Source organism: Ambystoma mexicanum, chromosome 13 (genome assembly GCF_040938575.1).
Source record: "Ambystoma mexicanum isolate Mex_15411 chromosome 13, UKY_AmexF1_1, whole genome shotgun sequence".
Taxonomy (NCBI): domain Eukaryota; kingdom Metazoa; phylum Chordata; class Amphibia; order Caudata; family Ambystomatidae; genus Ambystoma; species Ambystoma mexicanum.
The window spans coordinates 698,243,843-698,257,999 of NC_090938.1; the positions used below are offsets into that span (position 1 = coordinate 698,243,843).

Here is a 14,157-nt window from a genome sequence, read left to right on the forward strand (position 1 = left end):
GATGAGTAGGAGTTCTGTCTTTTCACTGTTGAGACAAAGCCAGTTTTCAGCCATCCAGGTCTGGATGGTGGCATAGATGGTGTGGAGGGTTATCTGGTCCACCTCGTAGTCACCCGAGAGGGGGATGAGGACCTGAGTATCTTCAGCATAGTTTATGTATGTGATGTGTATGTGGTGCGCATGGAGTCCTGATAGTTGAATAAGTGACCTTGTGAATAGGTTGTACAGGGTGGGCGAGATACAGGATCCTTGTGGAACTCCACATTTAATTAGGTCGGGCTGAGCACAGGCTTGGTCTGAGAAAACCTTCATTGCTCTACCACTGAGGAAGGATGAGATTCCGGCAGTAGCACCGGGTGAGAAGTTGCCTGCCGTAGAGAGGTGGTGGCATAATGTGTCATGGTCAATCAAGTCGAAGGCCGCAGATAAGTCGAGGAGTAGCAGGAGGGCAGGTCTGCTGATGTCCCTGAGGTCATCTATTTGGTTCTTAAGGTCCAGTAGGGCGGTCTCTGTTCCATGGTTAGGCCAAAAGCCCGACTGTCGAAGACCTAGTAAGTGATGAGTCTATATGTATTTCTGGACTTGTAGGTATGCTGCTTTATCCAGAATCTTCAGTAGGAAGGGTACCGTGGTAATGGGCCGGTAGTTTCCTGGGGTTTTAGGATCCAGAGTGGTTTTTTTCAGCAATGGACGCACCCAAGCTTCTTTGAGGCATGAGGGCACTTGGTTGGATTTGAAGGAAGCATTGATGAACGCCGTGAAGAATGGTGCCAGGGTTGGGGCGCTGTCCTTGATGAGCTGAGCTGGCTAGGAGTCACCCTTACAGTTTGACGGCTTGGTGGAGTGGAGTATAGCTAGGACGTCCTGTTCTTTCATTTCTTGGACCGAGAATGCTGGGATTTCAGTTGGCGTGTACAGGTGTAGGTTGGATCGTTGTTTTAATGCCTTCTGGTGGCTGATGATTTTTTCTTGCAGGGCGTTCAATTTGTTGAGTATAGCTTCTTGGATTTTGTTGCACCATTCTTTGTCTTTGATAAGGGAGTCTGGAAGGGCGGTGGGTGTTTCCAATTCTCTGAAGATCGCAAAGATTGCCCTGGAACCTGATTTACCATTAGCTATCCTGGAGTTGAAGGAGTTGGCTTTCGCTGTGATGATGGCGGTTTTATAATGTTTTGCGATGTTTTTGAAGGCAAGTTTAATGGTGTCGCTGGGATTGGTTCGCCATGCTGTGAGGGCTGACCTTTTTTTTTTGTTTGCAGCTTGAGGAGTTCCGGAGTGAACCATGAGTTAGTCTGTTTGGTGGTCTTGGCTTTTCTTTGGGTGAGTGGGGCAATGGTGTCCACGGCTTGAGAGATGATAGAGTTGTAAGTGGCGGCAAGGGTGTCTGAGTTGTTGGTAAACAGAGGTTTGAGTTCAGGGACCTGGAGATGCGGTACTAGTCTTTCCTTTGTGAGTTGCTTAGAGCTTCTGGTGAGGGCGGGCGGCAGTGCTCTAGTGGTGGTGGAGGCTGTTTTGGCGAAGTTGAGGTTGAAATGGATGGCGGAGTGATCTGACCAAGGAATGGGGGTGATGGCTGAGATAGGGGGAGGACAATGGTGGTGGGAGATCCAGTCCAAAGTGTGTCCTTTGTTATGGGTAGGTTCTGTCACTGCTAGTTTGAAGCCCGGTATGGAGAGGGCATTGTTGAGGGAGGCTGCATTCCCATCAGCAGGATCATTGAGGCCGAGGTTCATGTCTCCCAGGAGGATGGACATGGTAGATTTATTTAAGTTGTCCCCAAGGGCGTGGATGAGTGCTTCTTGGTACTCTGTGACTGGCCCGGGCGGGCAATCAGTGACATGGACGGTGATAGTGCAGTTTGGTGACGGGGTGATTTTGATGAGCATGTAGTCACAGTTATTGGATTCTTCTGATGGGGATGGACTGCTTGGAGATTAGTGCTACCCCCTCCTCCTTTCTGTGTCCTTTCGATCTTGTCTGAAAATGGTGTATCCTTCCGGCAGGGCAAGGGCTGGGCCTGAGGCTTCGTGGAGCCAGGTTTCGCTAATGAATAGTAGATCGAGGTTAGAGTAGCAGAGAAGGTCATTGATGTCGAGAGCGTGGGCTGGGAGAGACCGTGAATTGATAAGCGCACTTGAATATAGTTGATGGGTTAGGGGAGGTAGCATAAGTCGTGGGTGCAGCGTTATTGACAATGTTGGCAGCATCAATCATGGAGGCACCTATGTGGGTAGCATCAATCATGGGGGCAACATCAATCATTCCCAGCATGCAGTGTGGTTCGCAAAAAAGATAGTAGCGACTGATGGCGCCCAGTTTAGGATCAAGGCACACGTTCTAAAAATGAAAGTTGGGACTCAACTGACACAGTGGGAAGTGACATCACAGAAAATGAGCACATCAACGTGAAATATGCGAATTTCAGGCTTCCAAATAGCTGGGAGCTATTCAGCTCATGGTTATAGCCTAGGAGAGCCTGGTTAACTTGAGCTCCACGGCTACCAGGAGCTACGTGTGGCTCCACAGACCAAGGGGTGCCTTACAAGCATACCTTTGTGAGATCAATTCTGTGTGTTTGGGAATGTGTATAAAGGAGCATTAGGACACGTTTGGAAGACCGTTGAAGTATAATGAGACTCAAACAGTGGACAAAACGTTATAGTTTGCATCTGATATGGGAGTTAAACTTGCGGCACCAAGTATAAAGCGCCTGGTTCCTCAGATGTAGCTCCTACTTACTGGGTGTTACCAAATTCCCCGGAGCTGGTTTTAGCTCCTGCCAATCGAATCCTTAAAATCTAATTCAGTAGGTCTTTCAAGGAAGTGCATAAGACAATTTAAGCACTCGCTTTTCAGAAGAGTAATCATAAGCTCTTGATAAAATTAAACATGCACACTTTTTAATCCAAAACACCTGTATTGAAATGTCACCTTTAGAGCAAGAGCCCAATATGTGGCAGTTCACCCTGACCAGACTTTCATATGGTCTTGTAGTAAAGTGTTGGGTTTTCCAGCCTGAGGACTAGAGTTCAATTCCCAACTCAGGCACTTATTGTAGCAGGTTTAATTGGAGGGGAAAAAAGTAAAGCTAACTTTTTTTTTTTTAACACCTCAAAACCACACAGGGGTCATTGCAGCATCGCTCTGAAAAAAAGTGGGCAGAGCTGTGCATTAAGTGAGGGAGACACAAGAAATGCTGTGTCCAAGCACGTTTATTGCATCTCAAAACAGTAGGTTCGATACAGCAGCCTCAAGCCTCCAGAGCTCCCCAACCTTCCTCTCGACTTCCTGGCTTACTACAGTTTACTATGTAAATGCCGCGAATGCATAGAATAACTTCTAAAACTGTGTACACATAACAAGTTGGTGATGTCCTTAAAACTGCCAACCCCACATATAGCACGGTCCACCTGCGTGCTGGGCAAGATGGCCCCAGTTGTTCTAAAGTAAATGCCGGGAAAGGCCACCAACATAAAAGTAGGACTCACTTTTGAGAGTGGCTGCCAGGATTGCACTTTAGGAGCAGTGGTGCTTCCAGGCATTCGCTTGTGTTTACCTGCAGCTCCAAGCACACTAAACACAAAGGAAGGCTTGCTCCGATTGGTATTCCAGGCCTGTCTGTGAGACTGTTTTTATATTTCTGTAAGGTTTGTTGTAAACCATAACACAATAAATAAATAATAGTTTATTTGCTATAGCATCCATAAATGTTATAATTGAGGATTTCACTGTAACACTAAAATCCTTATGGATGCTATAGCAAATAAACGATTTATTTATTTATTGTGTTATGGTTTACAACAAACCTTACAGAAATATAAAAATAAGTGCTGTTCAGTGATATTTTCGAATAGAAAATATCGAAAAACATTTTGAACGAAACGAAAACACAGGAAAATGGCAATTAACATTTTTTATATATGGGGTCAGGTAAGGGAGTAAAACGGCTTGGGAGGGGTTTGGGTGGGGTTATTGACATGGGAAACGGGGTATTGGGGGAAGCCCCTCCCCCAATAATTTGTTTTTTATAACAAATCAGTATTTTTTGTTTTTCGGTGTTGTTTCATTCAAAAATGTTTCGGTAAAACATTTTTTCAAAGACACATCAGATAGATCCAAAATAAGTCATATAACAAGATATGTAAAATCATAACGTAATGCCGGCATTCTCTTGACGATAAAAACCTGTTGTCTTATACAAAATTATTTAAACAAACTATTCTGTTGGTTTGTAAAATGCGCGTTGCAGCTTATTTATTCTGTGCGAGGTCAGGCTTATGCTCAAACCCGGACAGGGTTTTCAAATGAAAAAATCTCTCAGTACAGGGGACAGACAACCTAATTCAGGATCCTTCCCAACTTAACCGGGGCATCTGGTCACCCTTACCGAGGGGCGCATTGTTGATGATCTTGAGGCGCGATCCCTTTCTTCTTCGTCATAATGAGGTTAGCGGGAGTCCCGTGCACCTGGATATCGAAATGTTTGCTCATTATGTGGCCTTTTAGATGTTTTGGACTTCAGCTCCCATCAGCCCTTGTCAGCATAGTCACTGGGGAAGGAACAAGGAAGCAGTAGTTCAAAATCTATGCAGGGCAGAATACTGAGTTACTATGAATGGGCAGACCCATAGTCCACCCGTAGATACAACAAATTCTGCTCGCCAAAGGCCTCAGGCTGGGAGGAGATGGGTACCCCACCCACCCAACCTCTGACAGTCGTCCTGAGGATGTGTGAAAGACCTGTGAGGGGCAAATTATGGGCATACATACCCCACCCCTGCTTGTGGTTAATCAGGATCTTCCTGTCGTCTCCTAAATCCGTATAAACGCGATTTTCACTCCAATGAACACACACTTAAAGCCTGTCATTATATAAAGGCCTGGACTTAGTTTTAAGTGTCTTTATTTTCACTGTCGAAGGTGGAAATGTATAAGTCAACAACCAACTCCAACTGAAATCCATATTACAGAGAATTAACAAGTACTTGTACAACAGCTAAGAACAGCGAAAAGGCTGTCTCATTAAATTAGTTGTAAGGGAGGGCCACACGAGCGAGGGGCGGCCGAGCGATCAACAAAGGCCTTCCTGCCGAATATCCAGGCTGAAAGACGTTAATTAACGGCCCTCTCACAGATTCACAAAACGCGCCGGCCCATTCGCGTGTCTCTCTCGCGTGTTTCCCGTAGCAACCAGTTGTCAAAACTGATTAACCCAGGTAGAAATATCAAGTGGGCGTCACTTCCGGTTATGGAAAGATATGGGCAGCCATGCTGGAGGCAGTGGTCGAAGTGTGCAAAAAGAAGTAGTGCAACTCTTGGGCTTTTGGGGCAGTTTTAAGGCTACCTTTCTTTATTTATAATCAATACTAAAACGAGCATTGGCAATGCCAACAGTTTGGGCTTTTGTGTAGGCATGGGTAAGGTACTTACCAGGCAAAGTCATAATGGAATTGACTGGCCATTGATGGTAGCAGGTTAGGGTGGCCAGATGTCCCGGTTTTGCCGGCACGGTCCTGGAATTGGGTTCTATGTCCCCCTATTAAAACTGGCGCTATGGGCTACGGGATCAGCTAGAAGGTCAGCAATGTCTTCGTCTTCACTAGAATGACTACATTCCCCGATCACCTCCTCCTCACTAGAATGACTACATTCCCCGATCACCTCCTCCTCACCTGAATAGTCCAGTTTCTATCTGCGGGTACGTCCAATGTAAGGTTTCTTCTTTTTTTGAAGATAGGGTGTACCTCGGAAGGAAGCCACCGTGACTCCAAGACAGAGAAAACCCTCGGTGACTCCCCTCCGCGACAGCCAGAGGGGAAAAAGCCACTGGATGGTAAAAAACCCCTGGACCCGGAGTGGTCGTAAAGGCAATGGAAGTCGCCGGATCCGTAGCAAGTAGGATTGGTCCTCCGCCGAATACCCAGGGACCGTGAGGTCAGCATGTCAGTGCAGACCGGCTGTAGGAGGTAGCTGGATTCAGGTGAGTACCCCACAACGTGGAGGACAAGCGAGAACGGGAGAAATCCGAGATGTCAGAGGGAACCCAAGAGAGCGAGAAAGAGCAGCGGGGGGGAAGCAGCACGGGAAGCAAAGGGAGAAGGCAAGCGGAACAAGGAGAGAGAGAGCAAACGGGAACGGGAGGAGAAGGAAACAAACAGATGCCGAAAAGGCGTGATAGAACGACAAACTGTCACAGGGAACTAGCGCTAGCAACGGGGGCAAGAATTAACTCAGTTGCAACGCGCGGAACCGCCGGCAGCCGAATGAGATATACAAACAGCGGCAGCCATCTTGGAAACAACTAGACCGTGGCTAGTAGACAGAGAAGAAACGTAACGGAACACTTTAATGGCGTCCCTGTTTCCACCTTCGCCACAAATGCCAGTCGCCGTCGGCAATGACAGTATGCCCCCTCCGAAGGCTTCTCCCTCCCGGCCTTTCAGGATGGAGCCGGTGGAAATTGTGTAACAATCGAGGAGAATGAATGTGAAAATGGGGTTCCCAAGTATCTTCCAAGGAGGGATACCCCTTCCAATGTACGAGATATTCAAGACGTCCCCGATGATAACGGGAGTCACGTATCTGAGAAACTTTGTACTCCTCAAAGGCTGGAACAGGCAAAGTCCATAACTTGGGGGATGCTTGTTTCCGGGTATCTGACACACAGGGATGTAAGAGAGATGAGTGAAACACAGGGTGAATCCGCCTGAGTCCTCTAGGCAACTTGAGGCGGTAAGCCACAGGATTGATCCTTGAAGTTATTTCGAAGGGTCCGAAGTAGCGGGGTGACAGCTTAGAAGGCCAAACCCATCGAGGAAGGAACTTGGTGGACAGCATGACCTTAGAGCCTTTATCCCATGCAGGAACTTGTTTCCGGTGTTTGTCGGATTGCTCCTTGTAGTGTCTGCTAGCCTTAAGGAGGCTCTGACGGGCCGTGTTGTGGGCCTCCTTGATCTGCACGAGGGTGGTCTCCAATGAAGGGATGTTAGTCTCCTCCCAGAATCCAGGAATGATGGACTGTGGTTTGAAACCGTAGGTACAGAAGAAGGGGCTAACCCCCGTAGCAGTGTGAACAGCGTTATTGTATGCAAACTCTGCTGTGGGGAGCAGGTCTACCCAATTGTCTTGCTGCTTATTTATGAAACACCTTAAGCACTGTTCTAGGGTTCCATTTAACCTTTCGGTCTGTCCATTTGTCTGGGGGTGAAACCCCGACGAAAGAGCTCTCTCAATGCCCAATGAGTTACACAATGCTGCCCAGAATCTGGAGGTATATTGGCTGCCCCTATCGGAAATGATCTTTTGGGGAAGCCCATGTAGCCTGAAAATGTCCTTGAGGAAGACGTCGGCCATAACCGAGGCTGACGGGATCTTGGCTAAAGGAGAAAAATGTGCAAGTTTCTAGAACGTGTCCACGGTTACCATTATGCAGTACAGCCTCGGGAAACCGGTAACTCCACAATAAAATCCGTAGAAATGCATTTCCAGGGACCATGTGGGACCGGTTCCTGTTGTAACAACCCCAAAGGCTTCGAGGTGGAATATTTGCTTTGTAAGCACACCATACAGGATTGAACATAGGCTTGAGTATCGGCCTTCATGTTGGGCCAAATGAAAGCTCTTTGTAGAAGCTCCAGAGTGCCTCGCACTCCTCGATGACCTGCTGTCTTGGAATCGTGGCACCACTGAGTGGCCCGTCGTCTGAGACTTTTGGATGGAATGAACAGTCTTCCGTGGATGAAGTGCAAACCGTCCTTAGTGGTGACTGGTTGATTACCCACATTGAGAGTTGGTTCGTGGAGGTAGGCTCCTCTTACTTCTTCCAGAAAGCTAGTCACTGCAGATATGATCCGAGTACGAGGAAACATAAGCTCCTTGCTGTAGGGAAAGTTAACATCGTCTCTGCGAGAGAGAGCATCGAAAACAAGATTTTGAGAGCCAGGAATGAATGTGATGACAAAATCAAACTGGGCGAAAAAATGAGCCCATCTGGCCTGACGGGTGTTATAACACTCTTGCTGCTTGAGTATTTGCAGATTTTTATGATCTGTTCGTATCTGGAACGGGTGTAGGCTCCCTTGGAGCAAATGCCTCCACTCCAAACAAGCCAACTTCATAGCAAGTAGTTCCTTTTCTATGACAGAGTAGTTGCGTTGGCTAGGATTCAAAGTCTTGGAGAAGTAAGCCACCGGATGCTCGAGGTCCTTGACTCTCTGAACAAGAACAGCACCCACGGCAGCTGCAGAAGCGTCGGTCTCCAGAATAAAGGGTAGTAGTTGATCTGGTTGTTTCAAGATAGGAGCTGTACAGAACTTGTGTTTCAAACTGAGGAAGCTTTCTTCAGCCTCATTGGACCAGATGAAAGGACCCGTGGATTTCTTGAGAAGGGATGTGATGGGAAGAGTGAGTAAGGAAAACCTCGGAATGAATTTCCGATAGAAATTTGCCAGCCCCAAAAAACGTTGAATATCCTTAACTGAAGAAGGCGACTGTGATGTTGTAATGTGCGCAAAACCTCCTTGACATGCAGAGTATACTCCTCCTGGCTCTGTGAGAAGACTAAAATGTCATCCAGGTAAACCACTGTGTTAAGATTCAGAAGGTCAGAAAATAATCGGTCCATGAATCTCTGGAAAATTGAAGGTGCATTGACTAGGCCAAATGGCATGACTTGGTATTCAAACAAACCATAGGGAGTGCAAAACGCCATCTTCCACTCATCCCCAGTTCTTATGCGGAGTAGATGATAAGCATTCTGTAGATCTAGTTTAGTAAACACAACGGAGCCTTGAACAGCCTCTAGAATCTCTGAGATGATGGGCATAGGGTAACGATCTTTTATGGTCACTCTGTTTAACCCCCGATAGTCGATACAGGGCCGCAACTCCTTAGTATCCCGTTTGGGTATGAAAAAAAGAGAGGCCCCTGCAGGGGATTTGGAAGGCCTTATGAGTCCATTTGCTAAATTATCATCAAGGTAGCTTCGGAGCACAGCCTTCTCGGCTACCGAGAGAGGATACATCCTCCCAAAGGGGACCAATGCCTGAGGTACAAGGTCGATACCACAATCCTCTGGACGATGTGGAGGAAGTTTGATGGGGGTCTGTTCCTGAAAGACGTCTGCGTATTCAGAAAGGAGCTCTGGTATGCAATGGATGGAACTACTTTCGACAGCGGACATGGTCTTAACAGTTTAGAACGTTGGTTCCGGAAGGCATTCTCGTAGACAGAAAGCGGAACGGAATAAAAACTTAGTAGATTCTTAGACCAATCCACTGTTGGATTGTGTTTCCGGAGCCAGCCAATCCCTAATATGACCGGAAAATGGGCTGCACGAATGATGTCAAATTTATGGTTTCAGAATGCTGGTGAATGGATACTTGAATCTCCTCGGTGGTGTGATGAGTCCCGAACATAGAGGAGTACCATCCACTCCTTCGACCTTTTGGTCCTCTTTTTTATCAGCCCAAAAGGTGTCAAGGAAGTTTCCAGCTGCCCCACAATCCAGTAGAGCCTGCATCTCTACTTCTCTCTTCCGGAAGCGGAGTTTGATGGCTATAACCATGAGACGCAAATCTTCGCTCATCTGAGATGAAGCCACAGAAAGAGTAGTGTGGGAACAAGGGGCAGCCCCTCGATAGTCTGTTCCACTGAGTATCGAGGGCGGTCGTTTCCCGATCTCCTTGGGGGCACATCAGGGCAATCTCTCAGCAGATGGTTGGCAGCTCCACAATACAAACAAAGATTCCCTTTGCGCCTCCTCTTCTTTTCTTCGGCAGTCAACGGAGACCCGGTGGTTCCGACCTGCATGGGTTCATCTCTGACAGGAAGCGATGCAGGTGAGGAGGCTGACGAGAGTGTATCCAAGGAAGGATGTGGACCTCGAGCCTTCTTCTTTTCGTTCTTTCGTTCCGTCAGGTGAAAATCGATTCTTAGAACAGCAGTCTGAAGATCGGAAAAGGTTTCTGGGCGAGGGATCCGGGCAAGTTCATCTTTAAGCTCTTCTCGCAAGCCTCTGCAGAATATGGCATACTGGGCCTGCTCTTGCCAACCGGCCTCTGCAGCGAGCTTCTTGAAGGTGGAAATATAGGACAGTAAGTCGGTACTCCCTTGACGCACATCCAGCAGGTCTTCGCTAGCCACGTGTGAGCATTCGGTTCGCAAAAAGGTGTGTATCAGTAGTTCCTTAAAGGCCGCATAGTCCTGCAGAACAGGGTCAGATAGGGATACCAATGGAGTAGCCCATGCCAAGGCATTTCCCATCATATGTGTGATCATGAAACCCACCTTGGAATGATCGGTGGAAAATGCATTCCTGCGGAAGGTGAAGTGGATATTACAGGCTTCCAGAAATTCCTTCACCTTTCTTTCCGAGCCGTCAAATTTACCCGACACCAGGGGTAGTGGGGGCAAATCAGATGTCTGTTGTTCTCTTGCAGCCACTCTTTGCTGGAGAGCCACGTTGTCAGCTTTGAGTGTTTGGACTTCTGCGTTGAGGGTTTGGACAGCTGTCACTAGATCTTGCAGTTGTTGTGGCGTAGCCATAACTTCTTCCGGGCGTTGCAAGCTATCAAAACTGGCGCTATGGGCTACGGGATCAGCTAGAAGGTCAGCAATGTCTTCGTCTTCACTAGAATTACCACATTCCCCAATCACCTCCTCCTCACCTGAATAGTCCAGTTTCTTTCTGCGGGTAAGTCCAATGTAAGGTTTCTTCTTTTTTTGAAGATGGAGTTACGGTGGCTTCCTTCCGAGGTAGACCCTAAGACAGAGAAAACCCTTGGTGACTCCCCTCTGCGACAGTGGAAAAAGCCACTGGATGGTAAAAAACCCCTGGACCCGGAGTGGTCGTAAAGCCAATGGAAGTCGCCGGATCCGTAGCAAGTAGGATTGGTCCTCCGCCGAATACCCAGGGACCGTGAGGTCAGCGTGTCAGTGCAGACCGGCTGTAGGAGGTAGCTGGATTCAGGCGAGTACCCCACAACGTGGAGGACAAGCGAGAACGGGAGAAATCCGAGATGTCAGAGGGAACCCAAGAGAGCGAGAAAGAGCAACGGGGGGAAGCAGCACGGGAAGCAAAAGGAGAAGGCAAGCGGAACAAGGAGAGAGAGAGCAAACGGGAACGGGAAGAGAAGGAAACAAACAGATGCCAAAAAGGCGTGATAGAAGGACAAACTGTCACAGGGAACTAGCGCTAGCAACGGGGGCGAGAATGAACTCGGTTGCAACGCGCGGAGCCGCCGGCAGCCGAATGAGATATACAAACGGCGGCGGCCATCTTGGAAACAACTAGACCGTGGCTAGTAGACGGAGAAGAAACGTAACGGAACACTTTAATGGCGTCCCTGTTTCCACCTTCGCCACAAACGCCAGTCGCCGGCGGCAGTGACACCCCCTTTCTCAAGATTATTTTTCCATTGGAAAATGCAGCGGTCCCTAGAAAATACTGGGACAAGGAAGAGAAGGGACTACCTATGTGAGTCATATGCACAAACTGGAACAAAGAAGAACACAGGTAACCCATTTGAGAGTGAGAACATCAATACTGAGACGAAGAGGTGCAGAGCAATGCAGAGAGCCCCGCAGAACCAACATGCACGGCCTAGACAATGTGAAACAATGAAAGTTCAGGCCGTTGATCAAAAGGGAAGAAGGACTTCACAAGTTGTCTAGCCCTTCCGGAATGAACTGGGAAATTCAAATTGAACTGAAGGAACAGAGACGTTAGGCGTGCAGAGGTCAAGACACTTGACTGCCAGCACAGGTGTGCCGGCAGCTTTGCCCTGGTTGGACCCAAGAGGGAGGCAGAGACCAAGACAGCCAGCCGACTTGGAAGGCTGGCGTGCACAGAGAGCTGGAAACGCACAGCCCAGAAGCAGAGGAACGTGGCGAGGACACCGAAGACCGCGAGAAGCTCATGCAGGGAGGAGAAGCCCACAGGCAACCAGAGGTCACTGGTAATAACCCCGAAGAGGTCTGGGTAGCCGGGACGGTTAGTTGGAACCTCAAAGGGCAGAATAGTCACAAATAAAAAACTGTTCTGGAACCCACGCCGAATGACAAACTGCCTCCAAAGTCATCTTCGAAGTCCCAGTGCCTGGCAAGTTCGTGAATCAGGTCTGCAGCTTACAGAGAAGAGAATCTCAAGGGTCTGGAACCCGCACCCTTGTATGAAGAGTAACCCAGGTCATCTTCATGGTCACATTATCTGGCAGGGTAGTGAACCAGGTGGGCTGTGAACATTGCGAAAAAAGACTAAGCAAGCCCAGGGCACGGGAGTCATCCCCCTGGTGTTTGTGAACATTATGATAAAAGCCAAGGGAAGGGAGTCATTCTCTTGGCATTGTGAGAAGCCAGGGATAGACCAAGGGAAGAGAGGCATTCCCGTGGCATTGTGAGAAGCCTGGGATAGACCAAGGGAAGGGAGTCATTCCCCCTGATGTTTGTGATCGTTGTAATAAAAGCCAAGGGAAGGGCCTCATTCTCTTGGCATTGTGAGAAGCCAGGGATCGACCAAGGGAAGAGAGGCATTCCCGTGCATTGTGAGAAGCCTGGGATAGACCAAGGGAAGGGAGTCATTCCCCCTGGTGTTTGTGAACGTTGTGGTAAAAGCCAAGGGAAGGGAGTCATTCTCTTGGCATTGTGAGAAGCCAGGGATAGACCAAGGGAAGAGAGGCATTCCCGTGGCATTGTGAGAAGCCTGGGATAGACCAAGGGAAGGGAGTCATTCCCCCTGGTGTTTGTGATCGTTGTAATAAAAGCCAAGGGAAGGGCCTCATTCTCTTGGCATTGTGAGAAGCCAGGGATCGACCAAGGGAAGAGAGGCATTCCCGTGCATTGTGAGAAGCCTGGGATAGACCAAGGGAAGGGAGTCATTCCCCCTGGTGTTTGTGAACGTTGTGGTAAAAGCCAAGGGAAGGGAGTCATTCTCTTGGCATTGTGAGAAGCCAGGGATAGACCAAGGGAAGAGAGGCATTTCCGTGGCATTGTGAGAATCCTGGGATAGACCAAGGGAAGGGAGTCATTCCCCCTGGTGTTTGTGAACGTTGTAATAAAAGCCAAGCCAAGGGAAGGGAATCATCCTCTTGGCACTGTGAGAAGCCTGGTATAAACCAAGGGAAGGGAGTCATTCTCTTGCCATTGTGAGAAGCCTGGGAAATACCAGGGGAAGGGAGTCATTCCCTTGGCATTGTGAGAAGCCTGGTATAGACCAAGGAAAGGGAGTCATTCTCTTGGCATTGTGAGAAGCCTGGGAAATACGAAGAGAAGGGAAGCATTCTCTTGGTACCAAGGTTTTGAGTCACAACCTTACGTTGTTTTTGATTTGATACTTTCTTCCATCTGGAACTTTGTGTGCTGCATTTGAAAAGAACTGCATCTTGGGGTAGGGAGTCACTCCCTCAGGAAATAGTCCCTTTAGACTACTGACATAGTCCGCTCCACAAAAGAAGGAACCCACTCTTCTGCATTAAGAAAACTCACCAACCTTATTTAGAAGTGTAAGGGAAGGAAATGGGTTTTGACACGGGATGGTGGCCTTTTGATTTCTGACGTTCTGTCATTTTCTTAGTATTGAGGAGTTGGGGCAGGAAAACCCCTCTTAGTAATAAGGTCAGGTATGGTTTTCCCTTTATTTTCTGCCAAAGTAAGTATTTTATTAGTCTTCCCCTTCTAAACACTAACAGTGTCCAGGCGGGGAAACCATCCCTAGGGGAGTGCCAGAAATATACAAGGGGTACTTACACCTGAGAATCCATCCTTTGGGAAGTGTCGGAGGTAAACAAGGGGTGCCCAGACCTGGGAAACCATCCTTGGGAGAATCTTTCACATATACAAGGGGTGTTTAAGTGCTGTGGATCTCCTCCATAGAGGTGTGCGTATACTTAGCATAAACCATCTCTGGATGTGTCTCACATATTTAGAAAGCATGCTCAAACCTGAAAAATCCACCATTTGGGAGTTTTGGGAGATGTACATGGGGTGCTCAAGCCTGGGGACCCCTTCCTTAGTAGAGGCTCAGCGATAGACATGGGCTGCTCAGTTATAGCGACTGCTCAGTTATTTAAGAATTACTCAGTCCCACTGGTATTTCGGAGACCGATTGCTTGAGAAGTTGGCAAAGGACTTTGGCAGATCACTTTTAGTTTCTGCCAGTGT

The 14,157-nt window shown here is 48.1% G+C and overlaps 1 protein-coding gene across 2 annotated transcripts in view; it reads left to right on the plus strand.

The window, feature by feature from the left end:
• The window catches only part of THRA (thyroid hormone receptor alpha), a 946,869-nt gene that overhangs the window by 709,012 nt on the left and 223,700 nt on the right, over positions 1–14,157 (plus strand). The window lies entirely within an intron of this gene.